Raw genomic sequence first — 21667 nt, forward strand, 5'->3', positions numbered from 1 at the left:
AAAGCATTACATTCTTGCTTCTATACGTTCGTCCTCTCAAAACGAGTGCTAACATTGCACTTGACTTCCTTACCTCTGTCTTAACCTGCAAGTTATCCTGCATGAGGACCCTCAAGTTGCTTTACACCTCAGATTTTTAAATTTCCTCCCAGTTTAGAAAATAATCTACATCCTTATTCCTTCTACCAAAGTAAAAAAGAGATCATCCATGGTGGAAAGGTAGAGCAGACTAGATGGGCTGAATGGCCTATTTCTGCTCCTATGTCTTATGGTCTTACTTGACCATGTACTTTTCTGCTCCGTATTCCATCTGCCACTCCTTTGCCCATTCTCCACATCTGCCCTTCTGCAGACTCCTACTTCCTCAACATTCCTTGACACTCCACCTATCTTCATATTCTCTGCAAATTTGGCCATTAAACCATTAAGTGCATCATCCAAATCATTGACATATAATATGAAAAGAAGCGGTCCCAAAACTGACCCCTGTGGAACAGCACTCGTCACCAGCAGCCAACCAGGAAAAGCTCCCTTTATTCCCACTCTTTGCCTCCTGCCAGTCAGCCAATCTTCAATCCAATCTTCCTTGTAATATCGTGGACTCTTACCTGGTTAAGCAGCCTCATGGGTGTGCCTTGTCAAAGGTCTTCTTCAAGTAAACAATACCTACTGACTCTCCTTTGTCTATCCTTCCTGCTATTTCTTCAAAGAATTCCACCTGATTTGTCAGACAAGGTTTCCACTTCAGGAAACCATGCTGACTTTGGCCTACTTTATAAATGCCTCCAAATACCCTGAAACCACATCCTTAATAATGGACTCCAACATCGACTTCCAGTTGCCAGTCAGATGCTGTGGCAAGCAAGCCTGGGCTGAAGCGATGGTGGGCCTCCAGGTTTGACAAAGATTATGGGCTTTCTGGGTTGGTGGTGGTGCTTACAGTTGTTAATAGCCAAGAAGATGTTTCCTGCTATTGCTGTCAACACCTGGTCATGATGCCAGTGGTAGCATCCTTCTCCCAGGGCTCTTGGGCAGCTGCTGACGATGTGTTCCAGGGCAGAGAAGACATGATGGTGCCCCAGGCAAAGGTTTCACTGGACTAGGTGGGACATCATACACAGCCTGGATCATGTACGTGATGCACTGAAGTTCTGCCTGCCAGATGTTAGACCACAAGATCTTCTGCTTCAGCGCACCCTTCCACCTGGTCCAAGCTCCCTGCTGCCCTACTCCTACCATCCTGGTGGTATGCACTTCCTCAACAGCTGCTCACCCCTCTTCCTGAACCATTTTGCGTCTGTCCCTGCCCTTTGCCCCGTCAAAGTGGGTTGAAGGGAAGCTGCCAGCATTGCCTGACCAGACACCTCTGTCCCTACCGGATCCCTGTGCCTCAGATGTGACTCAGCCACCTCCACTGCATCCTTGGCCTTCCATTTTCTGCCTGTCCAGACCTCAATGCCTGCTGATGAGACCGTGCACAGTGTCATAACCTTACTTCTAAGGATGTTACTGAGCTTGGCAAGTGGTGGTTTCTTTACTTCACTCGCCCCCGTAATATTCAGCCCGGGATCGGAGCTCTTGACGCAGCTGGGGTATTTTAGCCACTGTGTGGTTCATCATGTAGGGGCTTTGCTGGCTTCTTCATTAGGTCAAATCTCTCAGTAGCAAAACTGACAATGATAGTTGACATGGTCTGGAATCGTCTGTTGACACCTCCCTTGGATATTGCCTCAACGATATGGGCAATGACCTCCTCGGACTGCAGGACCCCACTTAACCTGTCAGTAATCTGCTACTCTGCCTGAGGTGGGAGTATCTGGCACTTGGAGGTACTGGGCACTATGGGATGACTCCGGGCCAGGCTCCTCCCACACCTTACCAGATCTAAATCCTGCTCCTCTCCCCTACTCCAGGCATTTCATCTTGGCCGGGTGTATTTTGATGTGTGTTCTTGCAGACCTTGCTGCAAGCGCATCTCTCGTAATCGATGGCCATTCGCAAAGATCGACGTTCTCATGTCCGTCCTGCTGGGTGCTCGTACTCCCCCTCCGCTCAGACTCCCCTGGAAGTGTGACCCATACCGGGTTTATCAGGCCCTGGCTTGTGTCTCTGGTCACCCCCCTTGATCCATAGCCATCTGGAGGCTCGCTCAGCAGCCTCTGTGATGGTTGTGATGGCTCCTTACTTTGCGGCCCCCGTAATGCTGAGGAGAGAGTAGGTTCTGCACAGTGAGCAGTCAGTGAAACCTCTACACCCTGCCTCTACAGGCTCGCATTGTGCCCTCCACCCCTGTCTCAGGTACTGCTCTACCCCCTCCTGGTGCTTGGCTCTCTTACGCTCAAAAGCCTCTTCAGTCTGGTCTTCTCAAGGCACTGTCAGTTCTCCCATGACCACCTGCATCGAGGTTTCTGACAGAACGACCATGTCAGGCCTCAGTGATGATGGTGTGATGAAGTTAGGGAACTTTAACTGCTTGCCAAAATCGACTACGCTGTGCCCCCACCCCCCAACTGGGTTCAGGTGTAAACTGTCCTTTTTGTACAGGTCATACCTTCCCCAGAAGAGATCCCAATGATCCAGAAATCTGAAAACCTGCCCCCTATACCAATTCTTCAACCACACATTCATCTGCCAAATCATCCTATTCTTAACCTAACTGGTGCATGGCACAGATAGCCATCCCAAGATTCATACAATGGAGGACTGCTTTTCAGCTTTCTGCCTAAATCCCCATATTCTCTCTTCAAGACTCCCTCCCTTTTCCTAAATCAACCAAGTCACTAGTTGAGTGGAAGCAACAATTGCCTCCAGTTCTTGGCCACTATCCTGTAGCTGCCTCAGAGATTATTACAAAACAGTATTAACATTCTCTTTAATTCTCTTCAAGGTTGTGTACCTCATAGATATACTGGAGCAACAACAGAAATAGCAGCCTCTCAAGATAGTGCTGAGTGGAGGCATTAAGCTGGGTGAGAGACAATCTGCCAGCTCTACCGCATCTACCATTCCTTTTGGGATTGTACATCACATACTGAATTATATATTCAATACAACCTTTGAATATTCATTGTAGTCCAAACTTGGACAATACAAAATGGAAGTCATGACAATACTGAACTAAAGGAAAACTAACTTCCTGGTGTTACTTATATTGTATAGCATTCATGCAAAATCATGTCAAACATTTTTAGAGATTTTCAGCCTGTAAATTCTGTATTTTCCTCATCATATGCTATAAATTCAAGGATTTGACCATCAGATAATAAAATATCTGTACTTAATCAATTCAACCTGTGCATTGGTACTTCACAAAACATCTGCAAATAATTTTGGATTTTTAAATAGGAGCAATGATATGGTTTACAATTATATGAGGTTATATGGGAGCAATTAAGAGGCATGCTATTACCGTGCCAGCAGCTCAGCTTCAATTCCTGCTATTGCCTGAAAGGAGTTAGTTCTGTATGTTCTCACCTCTATGTGTGGGTTTCCTCGGGGTGTTTCAGATTCCGACCACATCCCAAACACGTACAGATTTGTAGGGCAGATGGTCGCATGAGTGTAATCAGGCAGAACAGGCTCGTGGGCCAGAACTCTGTACACTGTGCTGGATCCCTGAATAAATAAATAAATAAATCGTAATAGCAAAGCCTGTTAACTTCTTGGTTTGGCAATCAAATCGATATGTCACGTGCTCTGATGAAGCTCTGCAGACATGATACGGTGACAGACTCTCTGTCGGTGGATGCCGCTTGATTTTCTGGGATTTTTACCCGTCTCCAGATTTTGAGCAACCGGTATTTAGATTTTAATTTTTAACTTTCAGTTCTGTTCTGTTGGATATCTTGGTCGTTCCAGTACTGCAAAAACAGACCATTAGAAAAGCATTCACAAAAACCAACTGTACATTTCATGGACTTAAATGATGGGCCTATTTTCCCTCTGACATATCCATTGAATTCGATGGAACTGAATCAGGCTATTTTCATTATTTTAAAAGTTACGCTCCGTGTGTTTCTTGACAAAACAGAATTACTAGTTCACCTTTGTAAGGTAAATTGTTAAATTAGGTTTGCTATGGAATTCCATGCTACATATGACATTATCCAACTTAAAAGTTGGGAGTATGAATTATTGATAGATGGTTCAACTTCGATAATTGTGTCTCTAATGGATTATCTATTGATGTAAAGATAGTTAATTATCGTTATTGCAACCCCTGTTCTCTCCTTCGATAATAATGCTGTTACTGCTTTTCATGTAATTGCTTTTCACTGGGTTTCAAAGTGATTAAATCCATTTCTTCAAAGATTTCTAATTTCTGCATTTTTTTAAATTTTGTGCTTAAAATTTTTTGATATCCTTGTGTCAATACTTCCAAGCATGGGTTTATTTAAATTTGCTTAGATAAAGATTATTAGAAATGTTGTTTCTCCAGTGAGTACATGAGGGCAGGATATGAGGGGTAAATTTATCTGGAATCTGGGTAGCCATGTCTTTCCCAAGGCCATCATTGAATATTTCCATGAATTTACAATAGTCATAACACAATCTCTTGGGACAATACAACCACAAAATAATAAGAAAGGAAAAGAACATTTATTTCATTTTAATCATTGTGCTTTTCAAACAGTAATCTAGCAATGCAGCAACTCTTCATTTAGACCATTGTTAGTCGATGTACAGAACTCATTCTAATCACCTTGCCCTGACCCTGAAGTTCTAGTTTTGTTTTCATCACATTAAGAGTCTGTGATTTTTAACCTGTGGATATTATTTGCTCTCATGGTGGTCATCTGATTTTACACATAAACTGAAAATACCTTGCACTCTCCTCTGATGGGTAACTTTAGATTAATGGATTCATCTTGTCAATTTGATGAGAAACCATGAGGTTGCTGAAGAACTTCATTCTCCAAATTTAATCCTCTTTGGACGGCTGGTGGCGTAGTGGCATCAGCGCTGGACTTCGGAGCGAAGGCTCCCGAGTTCGAATCCAGCCGGCTCCCGTGTAGGCTTCCCATCCGTGCTGGGTTGAGCGTGGAGCTAGCAACTCGGCCTCGTAAAAATAAGAAAGCCTGCCAAAAAATGGCATCCCAATGACTCCACTCGGAGTTAACAGCTTTCTTCTTCTTCCTAATCCTCTCGTAGTAGAATTGTTCAGACATTAACTGAGGCAATACAGAGAACCTTCCTGTTCTTTAATTAGTAACCCTAATCAATGTGCAGGTTGCCAGACCGATGCAGAATCTATTGCAGTGCAATATCATCTTGATGCTTCTGCCCAGGGAAATCTCAGATGTGGGTCCTGCAGTCTGCAATCGATTGGAACCGTATAACCCTTAAACGTTCCAGCATAAACAAGAACAATATTCTTGGCCCAAAACATCCATTGTTTCAAGCACAAGGTAAAAAAAAATCAGAAATTGGGAATTTCTGGTTCATTCCCCTCCAGTGATGCTGCTTGACCTGCTGAGTTCCTCCAGCATTAAGGCAAAACCCCGATGAAGTGAAGGGAATCATTGTTTTTGCAACTTTTGCAAGCAGGAAGCTAGAGCCACTCGGGAGAGCCAGTTGGGTCCCGCTATGAAGCCAGTACATAATCCAGCCTCAGAGAGATTCGACGATGACCTGGACTTTTGCCACAACTTCCTCATCCAATGCTCATTAGTGTTCGAATTCCAGCTGTCCCGGTTCCATTCGGGCCGCAGAAAGGTGGCCTTCATTATTTCTCTTCTGACTGGAAGGGCCCTGGCCTGGGCTCCCATGCATTGGGAATGAAGGTCGGAGGTTTGCTCAGATTTGGAGGAATTCATGGCAGCTGTGAGGAAGGTGTTCCATTACCCTGCTGAAGCCAGCCGAGGCTCGGACTGTCTGATGAAGATTCGACGGGGCGGACAGTCAGCAGCCGACTTCACGATTGAGTTTCGGACCTTTGCCCAAGAGAGTGACTGGAATGGGGAGGCCTTGGCCACTCTACACCGCCACGGACTCCGAGATGTACTGAAGGATTCCCTGGCCTTTGGAGAGCCAGCAGAGGACTTAGAGGTTGTTATCAACCAACCCATTCATCCCGAGAACTATCTGGTAGAGCAGAAGTGGGACTACGTCAAGAGGTCGAAGTGGGGCTGCCTGAGCCCTGCCTCGACACATCGCAGTTCTACTCCCTGATCTTGGACCATGACTAGTCTGTCTCCTGCCCATGAGCCTGTCGAGCCCATGCAAATCGGCCACATAAGTAGCTCTGTCGATGAGAGCTTCTGGCATCAGAGTCGAGGTTGCTGCTACGACTGCGGGGAAGTAGGGCACCTGCGGGCCGAATGCCTGAAGCTGCAGCCATCGGGAGAGCTGTTCAGACCGCCCGGTGTTGGGAGGATTGTGACGGTAGTGGCCACTACCCCTGACTGCTCAGATTTTGGTGGTAGCATTCTCCCAAGAGATTACATGACTATTGTAAGTTCAGGGAAATATTCAGTGATGGCTATCCCTGGCAGCGGTGAACCACAATAATGAAAATAGAGAGCTGCTTGTGGTCGTTAGCTCCAGAGGAATGATGTCACCACCTTGAGAGAGCCAAGAACCCTTTTATCGTATGGACTGACCACAAGAACTCAGCTTATGTTCAGGAGGCCCAGAGGCTGGTGGACCAGGTAGTCTCTTTACTTTAACCATTTTAATTTCATATTGACCTATCAACCGAGCTCAAAGAAGCAGAAGCCAGATGCCGTGTCCCAGCAGTTTGATGAACCCGGGCGAGAAGAGCAACCTACCACTGTTTTGCCCCAAGCCAAGGTTATAGCACCAATTCAGTGAGAATGCGACATATTTGTTTGCAAGGCCCAGATGCAAGAAGAGATTCCTCCAAATGGCTCTCTGGGTCAGCTGTTCATTCCTAGTTCTGTCCAGTCCTGCATTCTTCAATGGGGACATGCGGCAAGAATGATCGCTCACCCAGAGATTGCCGGGACGCTCGAGAGAAGATAAAGGTGGCCTGGAATGCCAAGGGAGGTCTGTCAGTACGTGCACACATGTGAGGTGTTTCCTGGAACAAAGAGCCCCACACCCAACCTCAAGGGCTCCATCACCCTCTGGCCATTCTGGATAGCCCATAGATGCACATCTCCATTGACTTTGTCACAGGTTTTCCTCCTTCCAAGAGGAAGACCATTGTCATGGTAATTGTTGGCTGTTTTTCAAAGGCCTGCAAATTCATCACCTTGGACAGACTACCACCTGCAGTGGAGGTGGCCAAAATTGTCCTGCAGCAGGTCTTCAGGATCCATGGTTTTCTGGTGGACATCATGTCAGATTGTGGTCTGCAATTCATGTTATGGTTTTGGAGAGCTTTTGCAAGCTGATTGGGGCATTAGCGAGTCTTTCCTCTGGGTTTCACCTGTAGTCCAATGGCCAGATGGAGTGGGCAAACCAAGATTTGGAATGAACCCTAAGATGCTTGGCCTCCGAAGACTGGATGAGTGGTGTGACCATTTGATGTGGGCAGAGGTTTCCGACAACACTTTATGGTATTTGATGCACAAGATGTCCCCTTTCAAATGCCAATTTTGGTGTTCTCCACCACTCTTCCCTGAGCAGGAGGCAGAGGTTAGGGTTCCTGCGGCCAAAGATCTAGTCTGATGCTATAAGGAGAAATGGACGAGGGCAAGGGAAATTTTGTTAGCTTCTACCCAGAAACCTGAAATAAAGTCTAACCACAAGAGAAGACAGGAACCAGTTTTGTAGCTTGGGCAACAGGTCTGGCTGTTAGCTCAAGATTTACCTTTCTGAGTGGAGTCCAGGAAATTGGCACCCAAGTTCTTTGGACCCTTCAGGGTTCTCAGGAAAATAAACCCAGTGGTCTACACCTTGCAGCTCCCCAAGATCCTCAGGACCAACCCCACTTTCCACATTTTCAAGGTAAAGCCAGTGAACACCAGCCTGTTAGCCCCACCATCAACCAGGTCGATGGGGAACAGGACTTCACCATTGGAAGGATTTTGGAGTCACAGACGGTTTGGGCTGTTCAGCAGTTCCTTGTGGACTGGGAAGGATTCGAGCCTGAGGAATGGTGCTGTGTTCCTGATAGGGACATCTTGGATCTGGCTCTCATCTACGACTACAATCATCAGCTCTCTGAGCAGCCAGGGCCTTCAGGAGTCAGCTGTAGAGGAGGGGGTCCTGTTACGAGATGCACCCAACCACACCAGCTTCCGGGGTTTAGGCACTAACTCTCCAGAACATGGACAGCTGGTGTGGCCCTTTTACCGACTCAGGCCCGTCCTGCTAAATGGCAAACGTGTTTTGGGTGCCAAGTATTGAGTATTCAAACAGCACCTGAATGGAGCCACAGTGCTCAATCGTCAGCCCCACTGGTGATATCACCTAACGTTTGTTTTGTGCTCAGTTCTCAGTCCAGCTTGAAACTAGCCTCTGTTATGGGTCCAAACCATCCTCATCAAGGACTGTCATCACAATCATGACAAGAACACAGTTTACTCCAATTGTGATTATTTATGTACTTTTTTATTGAGATATGGTGTGAAGCAGGTCCTTTCAGCTCTTCGAGTCGTACCATCCAGCAATCCCCCGATTTAATCCTAGCCTAATAACAGGACAATTTACAATGACCAGTTAACCTACTGGAATGTGGGAGGAAACCAGAGCACCCGGAGGAAACCCACACAGTCGCGGGGAGAATCTTACAGCTGCAGCAGGAAATGAACCTAGGTCTCTGGTATGGTAAAGTGTTGTGCTAGCCACTACGCTACTGTGCTGCCCTTATCTGGTTACATTCAAAACTAACATCAGAGAAATATTGTTTACAGTAAGTTGGCTGGGAACAAAGGAGGTACCAAAGGTTGGAAACAAGCTGACATGGTCTCTGCATTCAAGACTGAAGGAATAGAGATTCAGTCATTTACAGATTCATGAGTTGCATCTTCATTCCCCGTAAACTATTAAATTCAATCAGCCAGAATAGACTTGAAAGGAATTGGGTAGTAATGAGCTAGAATCCTACAAGAAATCCACTTACAGCCTACGGAAGGCCATTATGAGAGTGAAAGGACAATTCTGTGTGAAGTTAGACATTCAAATGTATGACTCCTGTGGCAGGGTTTGCATGTCATTACTTTCTAAAAGGCAAAACCTAACTGCTTCACTCCCCTGTGAACTCCATGCCATTTGCCCATGTTTGAAAGGGAGAATAACATCATGCCTGTGTGAATCCCTACCACATTTGGCAATCCTGTGATCGCTGTCTCAGAGACTGATGTCGGAACAAGAGGGTGAACTCTCCCGGGGTATTAGGCCCTGAGGGTGTACCTGACAGGATACTTGAAACATACATTAAACAACTGGATGCAGTGTTCATGGACGTTTTCAGCCTTTCATTGTGGGGGCTAAGGTTCCCACCTGCTTCAAAAAGCACCCAAGATGAGCAGCCACAATGACTATTGCCCAGTAGGACTTGCATCTACTGTGATGAAATACTTTGAGAGGTTGGTCACGGTTAGAATTAACTCCTGCCTGAGCAAGTACTTGGACCCACTGCAGTTCATCTCCTGCTACAACAGATCGACATCAGAGGCAATCTCATTGGCTCTCCACTCTGCCTTAGATCACCTAGACAACAGCAACACATGCGTCAGTCTGCTGTTATGAATTAGAGATTGGCATCCATTCAGTATTAATTAACAAGCTTCGAAATCTGGGCCTCTCGATCTCCCTCTATAGCTGGATCCTTGGCTTCCTTATGGAGAACACAGTCGGTGTAGTTCAGTAATAACATTTCTTCCTCGAAGACAATCAACACAGGCACACCTGAAGGATACATGCTCTACTCTCTCTACACTCATGATTGCCTGGCTAAGCAGAGCTCAAATTGACCGACGATGCCACTGTTGCTGGCTGAATCTCAGATGGCAATGAGGATACGCACAGGAGTGAGATAGGTAGGCTGGTTGAGTGGTGTCACAACAATCTCACACTCAACGTCAGCAAAACTGAAGAATTGTCAGATGACATCAGGAAGGGGAAGTCGGGAGAGCAGGCAACTGTCCTGACTGAGGAATGAAATGGATGAGAAGTTTCAAGTCCCAGAGGGTTTATCCTGTGTCTAACACATTGAGGGGGAAACCAGAAGTCCATGGGTCAGTCCTCATCAGAGCATCAGCAACATTAAAACCCTTGCTGTTATTATTTCGTAGAACACGTCCTGGGTGCAGCATGTAAGTGCAATTGTAAAGAATTCACGGAAGTGGCTCTACTTCCTTAGGAATTAGCAAAGATTCAGCATGACATCTAAAGATTGACAAACTTCTATAGGTGTGTGGTGGAGAGTATATAGACTGGTAGCATTATGGCCTGGTGTGGAAACACCAGTGCCCTTGAACATAAAATCCAACAAAATGTAGCGGATACCACCCAACCATCGCAGGTAAGACCCTCCCCGCCATTGAGCACATCGATACAAAATGTTGTCACAGGAAAGCAGCATTCATCATCAGCAACTCCCATTACTGAGGATATGCTTTCTTTCCGCTACTGCTATCAGGAAGATAATCCAGGAGCTTCAAGACTCACACCACCAGGTTCAGGGACAGTTATTACCCCTAAACCATCAGGATCTTGAACCAGAGGGGATAACTTCACTCAACTTCACTTGCCCCACCATTGAAATGTTCCCACAACTTATGGATTTCAAGAATTCTTCATCTAATGTTCTTGATATTTATTTCTTATTTATTTATTAATATTATTTATTTGTTTTTGTATTTGATCAGTTTGTTGTCTTTTGCAGACTGGCTGAACACCCAAGTTGGTGCAAACTTTCATTGATTCTATTACAGTTATTATTCTTTTATGGATTTATTGAGTATTAAGAAAATGAATATCAGGGTTGTATGTGATGGCATATATGTACTTTGATAATAAATTTACTTTGAACTTGATACAATTATGAAGAAGGCACACTAGCGGCTTTAGGAGTTTGAGGAGATTCTCTATATCAAAGACTCTTGCAAGCTTCTATATCTGTGTAATGGAGAGCATTCTGACCAATTGCATCACAGCCTGGTATGGCGGCTCCAGTGCACAGGATTGCGAGAGGCTGCAGAGTGTCGTAGATTCAGACTGCTTCATGATTGGCATAACATCGAGGGTACTTTCAAGAGACGGTGCCTCAAGGTGACATCTATTGCCTTGGACCCATATCATCTGTGACATGTCCTCCCCTCACTACTACCACAAGGAAGGAGATGCAAGTGTCTCAAGATACATACTGAACAACTTAGGAACAGCTTCCTCCCTTCTGCCATCGGATTCCTGCACAGTCCATGAACCCGTGAACTCTACCTTACTGTATTTATTTCATAATTTATAGTAATTGTATATCTCTGCACAACATGTACAGTATATCAGCAATAGTAAACTGGCTCCGATTCTGAGTCTGATCAGAGTAACAGGAAAAATCCCCTGCCACCACAAGGAGAATGTGAAAACACCAGGCAATCAGCACAGGAGTTCAGGGCTGAATGCGGATCGTTGGAGTGTGAGGCAGCTTTAGAAGCTGCACCACAATGCCTCTAATGCAGGCTAACTATCGAGACCACGTGGAGCATGGTAAAGACAGCGCGGTCGTGCGGCAGTTAACAGAATGCTAGCAGTCATGACTGGGGGTCAATTTCTACTGCTGTCTGTAAGGAGTTTGTAGGTGCTTCCCGTTACTGTGTGGGTTTCCTATGGCTGCCAGTTTCCTCCTACATCCCCAAATTGTTTGGGTTAGGGTTAGTAAACTGTGGGCATGCCATGCTCGTGTTGGAAGCATGGCGATATTTGCTGGGTTCTCGGACTGTGTTGGTCTTTGACGCAAATGATACATTTCACTGTATGTTTCGATGTTTCAATGTACAGGTGACAAACAATACTAATCTGATCTAATCTAATCTAATCTAATCACTGTTTTTCCAAATGAAGTCAATGTAATCAGATTTGCTGATAACTCCAAATTGATTGGACTAATGGACTTGGAAGAAAGAGAGTGCAGTTTAGAGAGTGATTTGGAGAACTATGGGGATATAAATGGCTAATGAATGTTAATATAGCCATGTGCAAAGTGCTGGAAAAATAAACAACAATGTGCTTAATGAATGGTATTCAGATAACTAACAATGGAGTGGAAAGAAACCAGAGAGTCTCTGCAGATTCATTGACAAGCATGACCAGCAAAGCAGAGTGACAAACAACAAAAGCAATGGAAATGTGCAAGTGCTTAATTTTAGTGGAATATTTTTTCATGGAAAGTCATGAGTAAGATATGCAGTGCTATGATCAGACTATACTTAGCACTCTGAACAAAAATGCTTGTCAAGGCACAAGAGAAACATTTGGAGGGTAAAGGCAATACAAAATGAAATTGATTACTGAGTTTTAAAAGTTTAAACTGCAATTCTAAACTTTCCCAGGCTGTTTTGGGCTGTTTAACCTGGACAAGAGGTAACGTGAAATAGAAATTTATGAATGTAATAATGAAAAACACAACTATTATTTTAAATTAACCAGTGAGATCAAGGCAATGGATTGTGGGTTCAAATTAACACAGGGTAGGTTTAATAACGATGTTGCAAGGTTCCTCACAAAGAAAGTGATAAAGCTTTAGTAGGAATTCAAATGCGAGTGCAGAGACAAAAAAGAACTTTGATCTCAGCCAATTATAACATTTGGATTGTGGGCATTTCAGATTGACACGTTAATATGGTCTTAATGAGATGTTTCATCTTCAATTACCTTGCAATCTAGGAATTAAATAAAAACTACCAGCCTCTACTGTGACCATCTTGGAGGAAAAATAAAGAGGCTTTGAATAAAAGTCACTTTCTTGAACAATGAATATTAGTCACGAAAATAACAGAGATGAGGGAAAGTATAAAATCACATAAGTTTTGGAATTGAGGCTTATTGGAAGCAACAAATTGGGAAGAAACCAGCAGCAATATACATAAGCAGACCTAGCAAGCCATATATCACTCCAAGGGACACTGAAGGAATGTTTCCTCTTTGGTTTTTGTACTTCAAATAGAAAAGCAACTTTGTATTTAGAATCTACTCAAACATGGAAGGAGCCTAAAAAAGAAATAAAATAGCATAATTTAAAGTATCTAGAGACAGTGTATAATGTTAAAAAAAATTCCACTGTAGGACAGTGATTTAATCTGTGTTAATACCATACAAGAATAAAATTATTACATATCACAAATAATGATATATTTTATACAACAGAAAACTATAATTGTTTTGAAGAGCTATCCATTTTCTTAGAATAACCTCTGAAGGAGTCAGTGCTGCCTTTTCACAATTTCATCAGGCAGTGAGATATTTAAAGATAGATTTTCCCTTGTGACAGAATGAAAAGCCCAAATAAATCCTAACTCAATTAAAATCATATATCTAGTGAGAATCTTATTAGCTTGATTGACATGTGTGTGCTCTAAGTCAAATGCAGCCTATATGGTAAAATGGAGACATTTTGAAATATGATTAGCACTGCACATACAAATGAATTGATATTTGTGTTATATTTTTATTCATGATTAAAGCAGCATAGAATATAATTACTAAATCAAGAATTTACATTTGAAGTTGCCGTGTGTTGAATTAAAGGCACAAAAAATGAAAGATTGCCATATATTGTGCTTTTCTTCAATTCGTTCGGTGTGTCTCCAGAGCGATGAAACACAAATTCATTAAAATTATTACATGATTGTGATAATTTGCCCATAAACAACACGACTTAGAGCTTCAAACAGTACCACGTTATGATTAGGTACATTGGACTAGAGCTGGAGCCGAAGCTGGCATCCTCCTAAGTGTGCTCCAAGTTTACTACTCGTAGCCCAGGTTAAGTGTTAGGCAGAAGAACTTGGTACTGCTGGTTTGGAATGCTCTTCACCCTTATGTAAGCAGATTCTTCTAACTCAATTTGGCATCTGTGTATTCAGCAGGCTTAGTGAAGAGAAAGAGATACCTCTGGAAATTCTATCTTCTCAAGATTTTGTTCAGTTTCTGAAACAGCTGTTTCCTTCATATTAAGTTATGTAGTCATAGAGCACTACCGCACAAAAACAGGCCCTTTGGCCCATCCAGTTCATGTTGGCCTGATCTTCTGCCTAGTCCAATTTACCATGTCCCTCCAGTCCACGTACCTTTCCAAATTTCTCTTAAATATTATAATTCAACCGATATCTACCACTTCCATGGCAGCCTTCCACACGGACACCACACTCAGTGTAAAGAGGTTCCACTCAGAACCCCTTAAATATTTCACCTTTCAACCTAAATGTGTGACCTCTACTTCTAGTCTCACCCAACCTAATGGAGGAAAAAGCATCCATACATTCACCATACTCGTGCCTGGCTCCATCCGTTCCTTTGAGTCGGGTAGGACTCCCAGAAGCGACGGTTTACCGGTCGGGTTGTATTCGGCTCTGTGGAACCGGATGGGCCCCGACCTGCTGGAAGTGTACAACGCTACGCTCCTGGCAAACAGCATGTCAGAACCCATGCGGAAGGGCATCATCACCCTCATCTACGAGCAGAAGGGGGAGAGGGAAGACATTAGAAATTGGAGGCCCATCTCACTCCTGAATGTGGACTACAAGATCCTGTCCAAGGCTATCGCCAACAGGGTCAAGTCTGCACTGGAGCAGGTGATCCACCCAGAGCAAACCTGTGCTGTACCGGGCAGGAAGATCTCAGACAGCCTCACGCTGCTGAGGGACACCATCGCCTACGTGCAGGACAGGGGGGTGGACGCCTGCCTGGTCAGCTTGGACCAGGAGAAAGCCTTCGACAGGATATCGCACACGTACATGGCGGATGTACTCTCCAAAATGGGATTTGGGGAGGGAATCCGGAATTGCATCAAACTGCTCTACACAGACATCTGTACGCAGTCCAGGTCAACGGGTGGGAAACAGACAGCTTCCCCATCGGGTCTGGAGTCAGGCAGGGCTGCCCTCTCTCCCCTGTCTTGTTCGTGTACTGCATAGAACCCTTTGCCGAAGCCATCAGGAGGGATGAGGGCATAAGAGGGGTGACGCTGCCAGGCAGTGGAGGGACCCAAGTCAAAACATCCCTGTACATGGACAACATCACCGTCTTCTGCTCTGATCCGAGGTCAGTTCGCAGGCTGATCAGCATCTGCGAACAGTTTGAGCAGGCGTTGGGGGCCAGGGTCAAGAGCAAAGCCATGCTCTTTGGCAACTGGCCCGACCGATCCAGCGTCCCCTTCACCATCAGGGCTGATCACGTGAAGGTGTTGGGGATCTGGTTCGGAGGGGCCGAGGTGTGCAACAAGAACTGGCAGGAGCGGACTGCCAAGGTCAAACAGAAACTGGGACTGTGGGGAGGGCGCTCCCTATCGACAGCGGGCAAGAACCTGGTCATCAGGTGTGAGGTGTTCTCAGAGCTGCTGTACTTGGCGCAGGTGTGGCCAGTCCCCCGCTCCTTCAGCTCGGAAATCACCAGAGCCATCTTCAGATTCGTCTGGGGATCGAGGATGGAGCGGGTCAGATGGACCACCATGCACAAGTCCCTGGACAACGGGGGCAAAAACGATCCCAATGTCACCCTCACCCTGATGGCCAGCTTCATGTGTGGCTGCATCAGGTTGTGTGTGGATCCCAGGTATGTGGGCACCAAGTACCACTACGTGCCCAGGTTCTACCTGTCGCCCTGGCTACGAAGGATGGGTCTGGCCCCTTTCCCGCGCAACACCCCTGTCAGCCAGTCGTTGCCGCCATACCTGTCCTTCGTAGAGAAGTTCTTTCAGGTCAACGCCTTTGACCACAGGGCCATCAGGCAGTAAGAGAAGGACGTGATGGACACAGTGGGGTGGTTCCCTGAGCAGACCGTCCAGTTCATCTGGCAAAATGCCTCATCGCCAGACCTGACCAACAGGCACCAAGACCTCGCCTGGCTGGCGGTGAGAGGGGCCCTCCCAGTCCGATCCCTCCTGTACGCCCGGAACGTCGTCTCCACACCCCTCTGCCCATGGGAGGACTGCAGAGAGGAGTCAGTGATCCACCTCTTTGCACACTGTGGGTTCGCGGAGAAGGTGTGGAGGAGGATGGAAGGGGCTGTGTCGAGGTTCATCCCCATCAGCTGCGTAACAGAGGACTGTCTGATCTACGGGCTGTTCCCGGGGACGCACACGGAGACCAACATCCGGTGCTGCTGGCAGATCATCAACTCAGTGAAAGGCGCTCTTTGGTCGGCCCGAAACTTGATGGTCTACCAGCACGCGGAGATGTCCGTGAGGGAATGCTGCCAACTGGCACATTCTCGGCTGCAGGAGTACGTGCTGAGAGACGCCCTCAAACTCAGTGCAGCCACCGCAGGGGCCCGGTGGGGAAGGACCACAGTCTAGGGTTCTTCTCCCGCGGGAGTTGAGGGGTAGGGGGGGTTGGGGGTATACCCCCTGAATGTAAATATGAAAGAACAGAGTGCCACATGGGTGGCAAAATTTTGAATTTTGAAAATGTAAAGACAGTAATGGAGACAACTGTAAAGAATGGAAAGTCATTGAATGGTTATTGTATATAATTTTATTTTGGAATAAAGTATATTTTGTTTAATAAAAAAAATTTGTACACCTCTATAAGACCTTTGCTCACTATCCTGCACTCCAGCGAAAAGTCCAAACCTATTCAACATTTTCCTATAATTTAGGTTCTCAAGTCCCAGCAACATCCTTGTAAATTTTATGTGCACCCTTTCAAGCTTATTGACATGTTTCCTGTAGGTAAGAGACCTCAGAACTGTACACGTTATACTAAGTTGGACCTCACCAATGCCTTGCTCAACTTCAACATAAAATTCTAACTCCTGTACTCTGTTCCCTGATTTATGAAGGCCCATGTATTCAAAGCTCTCTTTCGAGCTTTTTGACCCTTTATGACGCTGAATAGAAATAAAATATACAAGGTAAGGGCAAAATTTTAATAATTCTATCCACCTTCAGGCAAAAACTGAGTGTGATTTTCAGAGAACTCTTCCTTTCGTGTTAACTACGAGTTAAGACAAAAGCTTTGCTACACTGAGAATATGTCATGCTTTAAATTAATCTATTTACAGCTGTCTTAATTTAATTGTTTCTCAATTTTCCTTAAGAATGAATGAGCTAATCCAAATCTACAATGTAAAGAAAATTACTGCACACTATCTACAGATTGTTTAAATTCTATAATCTGATCTTCCTATCTTTTTTATGAGAACGTTTATAACATTGTATACCCAGCTGGAATGGTAAATTCCTGACGCTAATGAAATGCATTTACTATGTACGTTTTAATCTGACACATAGACTGTAATAAAAGTGAAAGAGTTGCTATTGCAATAATTTATCACTTGACGAGTCAGCTCATGATTAAAGGCAAAGCCACTGATCCAGTCTTCATGCCATCATGAACAAAATACTAAGCACAATGTGTGCACCCCATGTAGTAAAACATGAATTTGATATCTAGTTAATATCAATCACTTATACAATTATAAAAGATAGACTGCAGATCACAACCCCCAAATAAGTAATAGAATTTACCCGGTTCAGTTACTAAACACAGCCTGATTATTAACCAGGAATCCATGTGGAATAGCTTTAGTAATAAAATGTAAAATAATAATAACATTAACAACCACACATGTCCCTGCCTGTATTATTCTTACTCTCATACATAACATGCCACTGTTTCAGTTTATGCACTGTAGCTTCCATTGTGCTGTGTATTACTATGGAAACCGGAAGGGCCCTTTGGACTGTTAAAGTGGAAATCAATAAAAGGCAGCAATGTAGAAGATTTTTGAAGGTTCTTGTATGTATCAATGTATAACTGACTGGGAAGTTCAATATAATTAAGTAAGTCAGTGGGAGCAGAGTAGTGAAAGGAAATTAAGCCAGCAACTGGAACAGACACATATACAGGAAGTTGTTACATCTGAGAAACATTTGTTTTGTTAAAGGGCTGTTTGGGGACATTAGTTGTAAGATATCTTAGTCCCTTTGGTATTTCGAAATACATTCATTGCTGAATTGTTGAAAACCAGTGTATGATACTTGTAAACGCGTGAGGTTTGGAGCTGAATATATTTATACATAGAATATTGACACTTCAGTTTTGATATTTCAAATCTCTTTGCCTTCCTGGAGGAAGAAAATTAATAGCATACAATACTTGGCAATTAGATATAACTTCACCTAGGTCATAATGACCAGACTGTTCTCGTTAAACTCTTTAAAATCATGGGAACTGGTGCCAGCATGTGTGTCTCATTAATGGCCACTGTAATCAATTGTTCTCCAAATATATCTGCAGGGAATGTCTCCAACTGAGATCACTTGAGCTCAAGATCTCAGAACATCATCTAGATTTGGATAAATTACACACTTAGAGATGTCTCAATTTGAAAAATTTTGAATTGTATTTGTGAGAAATATTGTGCTGGAAATGACAAGAAAAGCAGTACTGAGTTTTTAAAATGAGAATTTTTGTATTACAAGCTAAATATCAAGCTTTAAAATGCTCAGAATAAGCCTAGCAACAAACTAAATATAGCTAGTTATGAACAGAAGGAGGATAATCAGCCCATGAGCCTACTTCATTATTCAAACAGATTATTGTTGATATGTGCCTCAGGATTAATGTCTCAGGATTTGGATGTTGTAAGCAAGGCAAACATTTATTGTCCATCATAATTGCTTTTGAAAAAGAGGTGATGATCTGGCTTCTTAAACAGCTACAATCTTTCTGGTGAAGATACTGTCATGCAGCTGTTGGGTAGAGGGTTCCAAAACTTAGTCCCAGTGATAATGGAAAACAGTGACACCTTCCTTGCATGCATGACATTGAGGGGAACATGTAGGTGATGATTTACCCACGTGCAAACTACACCGTCTTTTAAGTGGTGTATCTCATGGACTCAGGAGGTGGCGTCACCCCGTCGAGTAACTGCAGTGGATTTTGTAGACGCTCTAGTGGTGGAAGGAATGTAGTGGTGAATGGGATGTCAATCAATCAAGCTGCTTTACTCTGGATGCTATCAATCTCCTTAGGTGTTGTTGGAGCGGCGCTCATCCATCCAAGCAAATGAAAAGTATTCTACCATGGCTCTGATTGTGCTTTGTAGTGTGTCGCTTGCAGATGAGTTCTCAGCCTTGGTACTTGCATGTCTGATCCCGTGATTTTCTGTCAGCAGTAGTGAAAAGACAACAATCGTTCAATACAAAGGGTAGCACCTGTTTGGCATAATTGTTATCTACCAGTATACAAACATATGAATTATGAGCCCCAAGCCTCCACTGCCATTTAATAAGATTTTGGCTGATCCCAGCTCTGCATTCCTATCTACCCTACTGTGAGTCATTATTGTACAGCATGGAGACAGCCCAATTCATCCAAACCACCCAGTGGGCTTCATTCCATATTAACAAGCATCAATCTACCTGCGCTTTAAAGCTATTGCAAAACTCTTCCTCCACACCCTTTTGAGGAAGAGAGTTTAAAAGGAGTTTCTGAAATAAAGTATTACACATTTTCTTCAGCTATTAGTTTAAAAGAATAAACAAACTGGATATGAATTAAGTTTTCTGGACACTACTCCTACTAATTTCCCAACACACCTTCAAACACAATTTCAATTTATTGGCATGTTTCTCAGTAACGTAATAACTTTTGCAGTGAGACTGGTGAGTTAAACAGAGGGGGAGAATATCCAAGCACCTTGACCTCAATATCAGCTCCAAACCTGTCTATGTTCCTGACCTCTGTTGTTTCAGACCTCAATCCTTGCTCTGGCTGCAACCCACTTGTCCTGGCCGTAGCCCAGCCACACTCCACGCATCCTCCTTATATTCAGGATTCCGGTTTAGGGCTAATGACTAATCCAGACAAAAGTTCATCTGATTTTCCAAACAAAAGGATGCTGGATTATTGTACTTTTTACTGTACATGACCACATTGTCAAGAATGTTGAATATACACTGTGAACTGTCAGTCTTTAGGATAGAAACGTGTGTAGAGGTTGCTGATTGGGGACATTTCTGGTGTAAGGGGAACCTTCTGAAGAGCGGAAATACAGGAGTGATAATTTTCTGTGAGTTCTGTGAGTCAATGTGGGCCTCTGAGATCTTAGCGATAGGTGTGGAGGTGAGGGTAGTGTAAGTCTTAAATTGAAAACAAGAAATCGAATTCAGACCAGAAAGCCTAGGAATAGTGAGGCTAGAGGTGAAAGATTCATCTATGAACACTTATGCAGTAGAAACAAGATGAAAATTAAATTGGTTTATTGATCATTACAGAACGTCTCACTGGCGCTTCCCCCTTCCTCCCCTTTCTCATCCTCTCTTCACAAACATGATTCCCCTCTCGCTGCCACTTTCCCATTCTCAGTCCTCAATAAAGACAATATTTACAGTACTATGCAAAACTGTTAGGCACCCTAGCTGTACTTATGTGCCCAAAACTTTTGCACAGAACTGTAAATATTTACTTCCACAGTAAGGTAGTAATTATAATTAACAGAACATTCATGTGGAACGTTATAATGACTCAATAATGACAAAGAGTGGGGTGGACTGATTCTACACCCAGCCCACTACACAAAATAACTACCTACCATACCTGCATGGACACCAAACAGTGAACAAGCTACGCCCAAGAGGCAAGCTGGGTCTTCATCATAGCAAAGTATCCCAAGGTGTGTAATTAATTCAACGTCTTTATTATCCGCAGTTTTCTGCTCTAGTTCTTTGTCTCCACGTTGGTGGTAACCAGGCTATTTCTGCTGGCTCTGAACCACTATTGATTAGACATTAAAAAAAAAGGGATGTAATTCCTCAGTCAATAATCTTCAGAAAGAACAACTATCAAATGGCCAGAATCACAGCTGTCATCTAATATCACGATTATGCTGTGGCAAAAGGAACCCTGTTCTCCGTGCATGATTGATTGATTGATTGATTGATTGTTTCATGAACCTTACAGGTGCAGTACAGCAATCAATAGTCCATTTGAACTTTGTCATTTGAAGTTATTTCCAGAAAGTGATCACAATATTACAACACTTACATTTCATCTGATTGCTTTACTCCTCGTAGAATATATGATACTTCTATCACTGGAAATTATCACTGTCTATTTTGGTGTTCTGTCTTGACGATCTAGTTGCCACTCAGAATCAGGACTGCAGTTTTGGCAGAATCAGGGTTGAGCAGGTGGGCTCTGCAAATGAGAATTGATGGGCTATCCACTCACATTAAAGTGAAAAACAAGGAAAAGGTGAAGATTTGAAAAAAAAATATTGGCAGAAACTTGCTTCAGAACACCAGGAGAGTGGCGGACCAAAGAATAGTTGCCTTCCCCTTGCTGTGCTCCATCGGAGAGCATTGTTCTCCCACACTAATATGCTAAATGAGCCACTAAACCCAGCCATGCTCTGATGCTACCATGTTTTCATTCATTGCCATGTTCCTCCACCACAGCCCTTGAGTCTACACTATCTGTATGCTTCAGCTCAACCACTATCTTATCATCCCATGGGATAGTCTTGTGTTTAGTTGGTTATCTCTCTTCTCAGACCAAGCTTCACATTTCATTAGATAGTTTAGGACTAAATT

This window comes from Hemitrygon akajei, chromosome 5 (assembly GCF_048418815.1).
Source record: "Hemitrygon akajei chromosome 5, sHemAka1.3, whole genome shotgun sequence".
Taxonomy (NCBI): Eukaryota; Metazoa; Chordata; class Chondrichthyes; order Myliobatiformes; family Dasyatidae; genus Hemitrygon; species Hemitrygon akajei.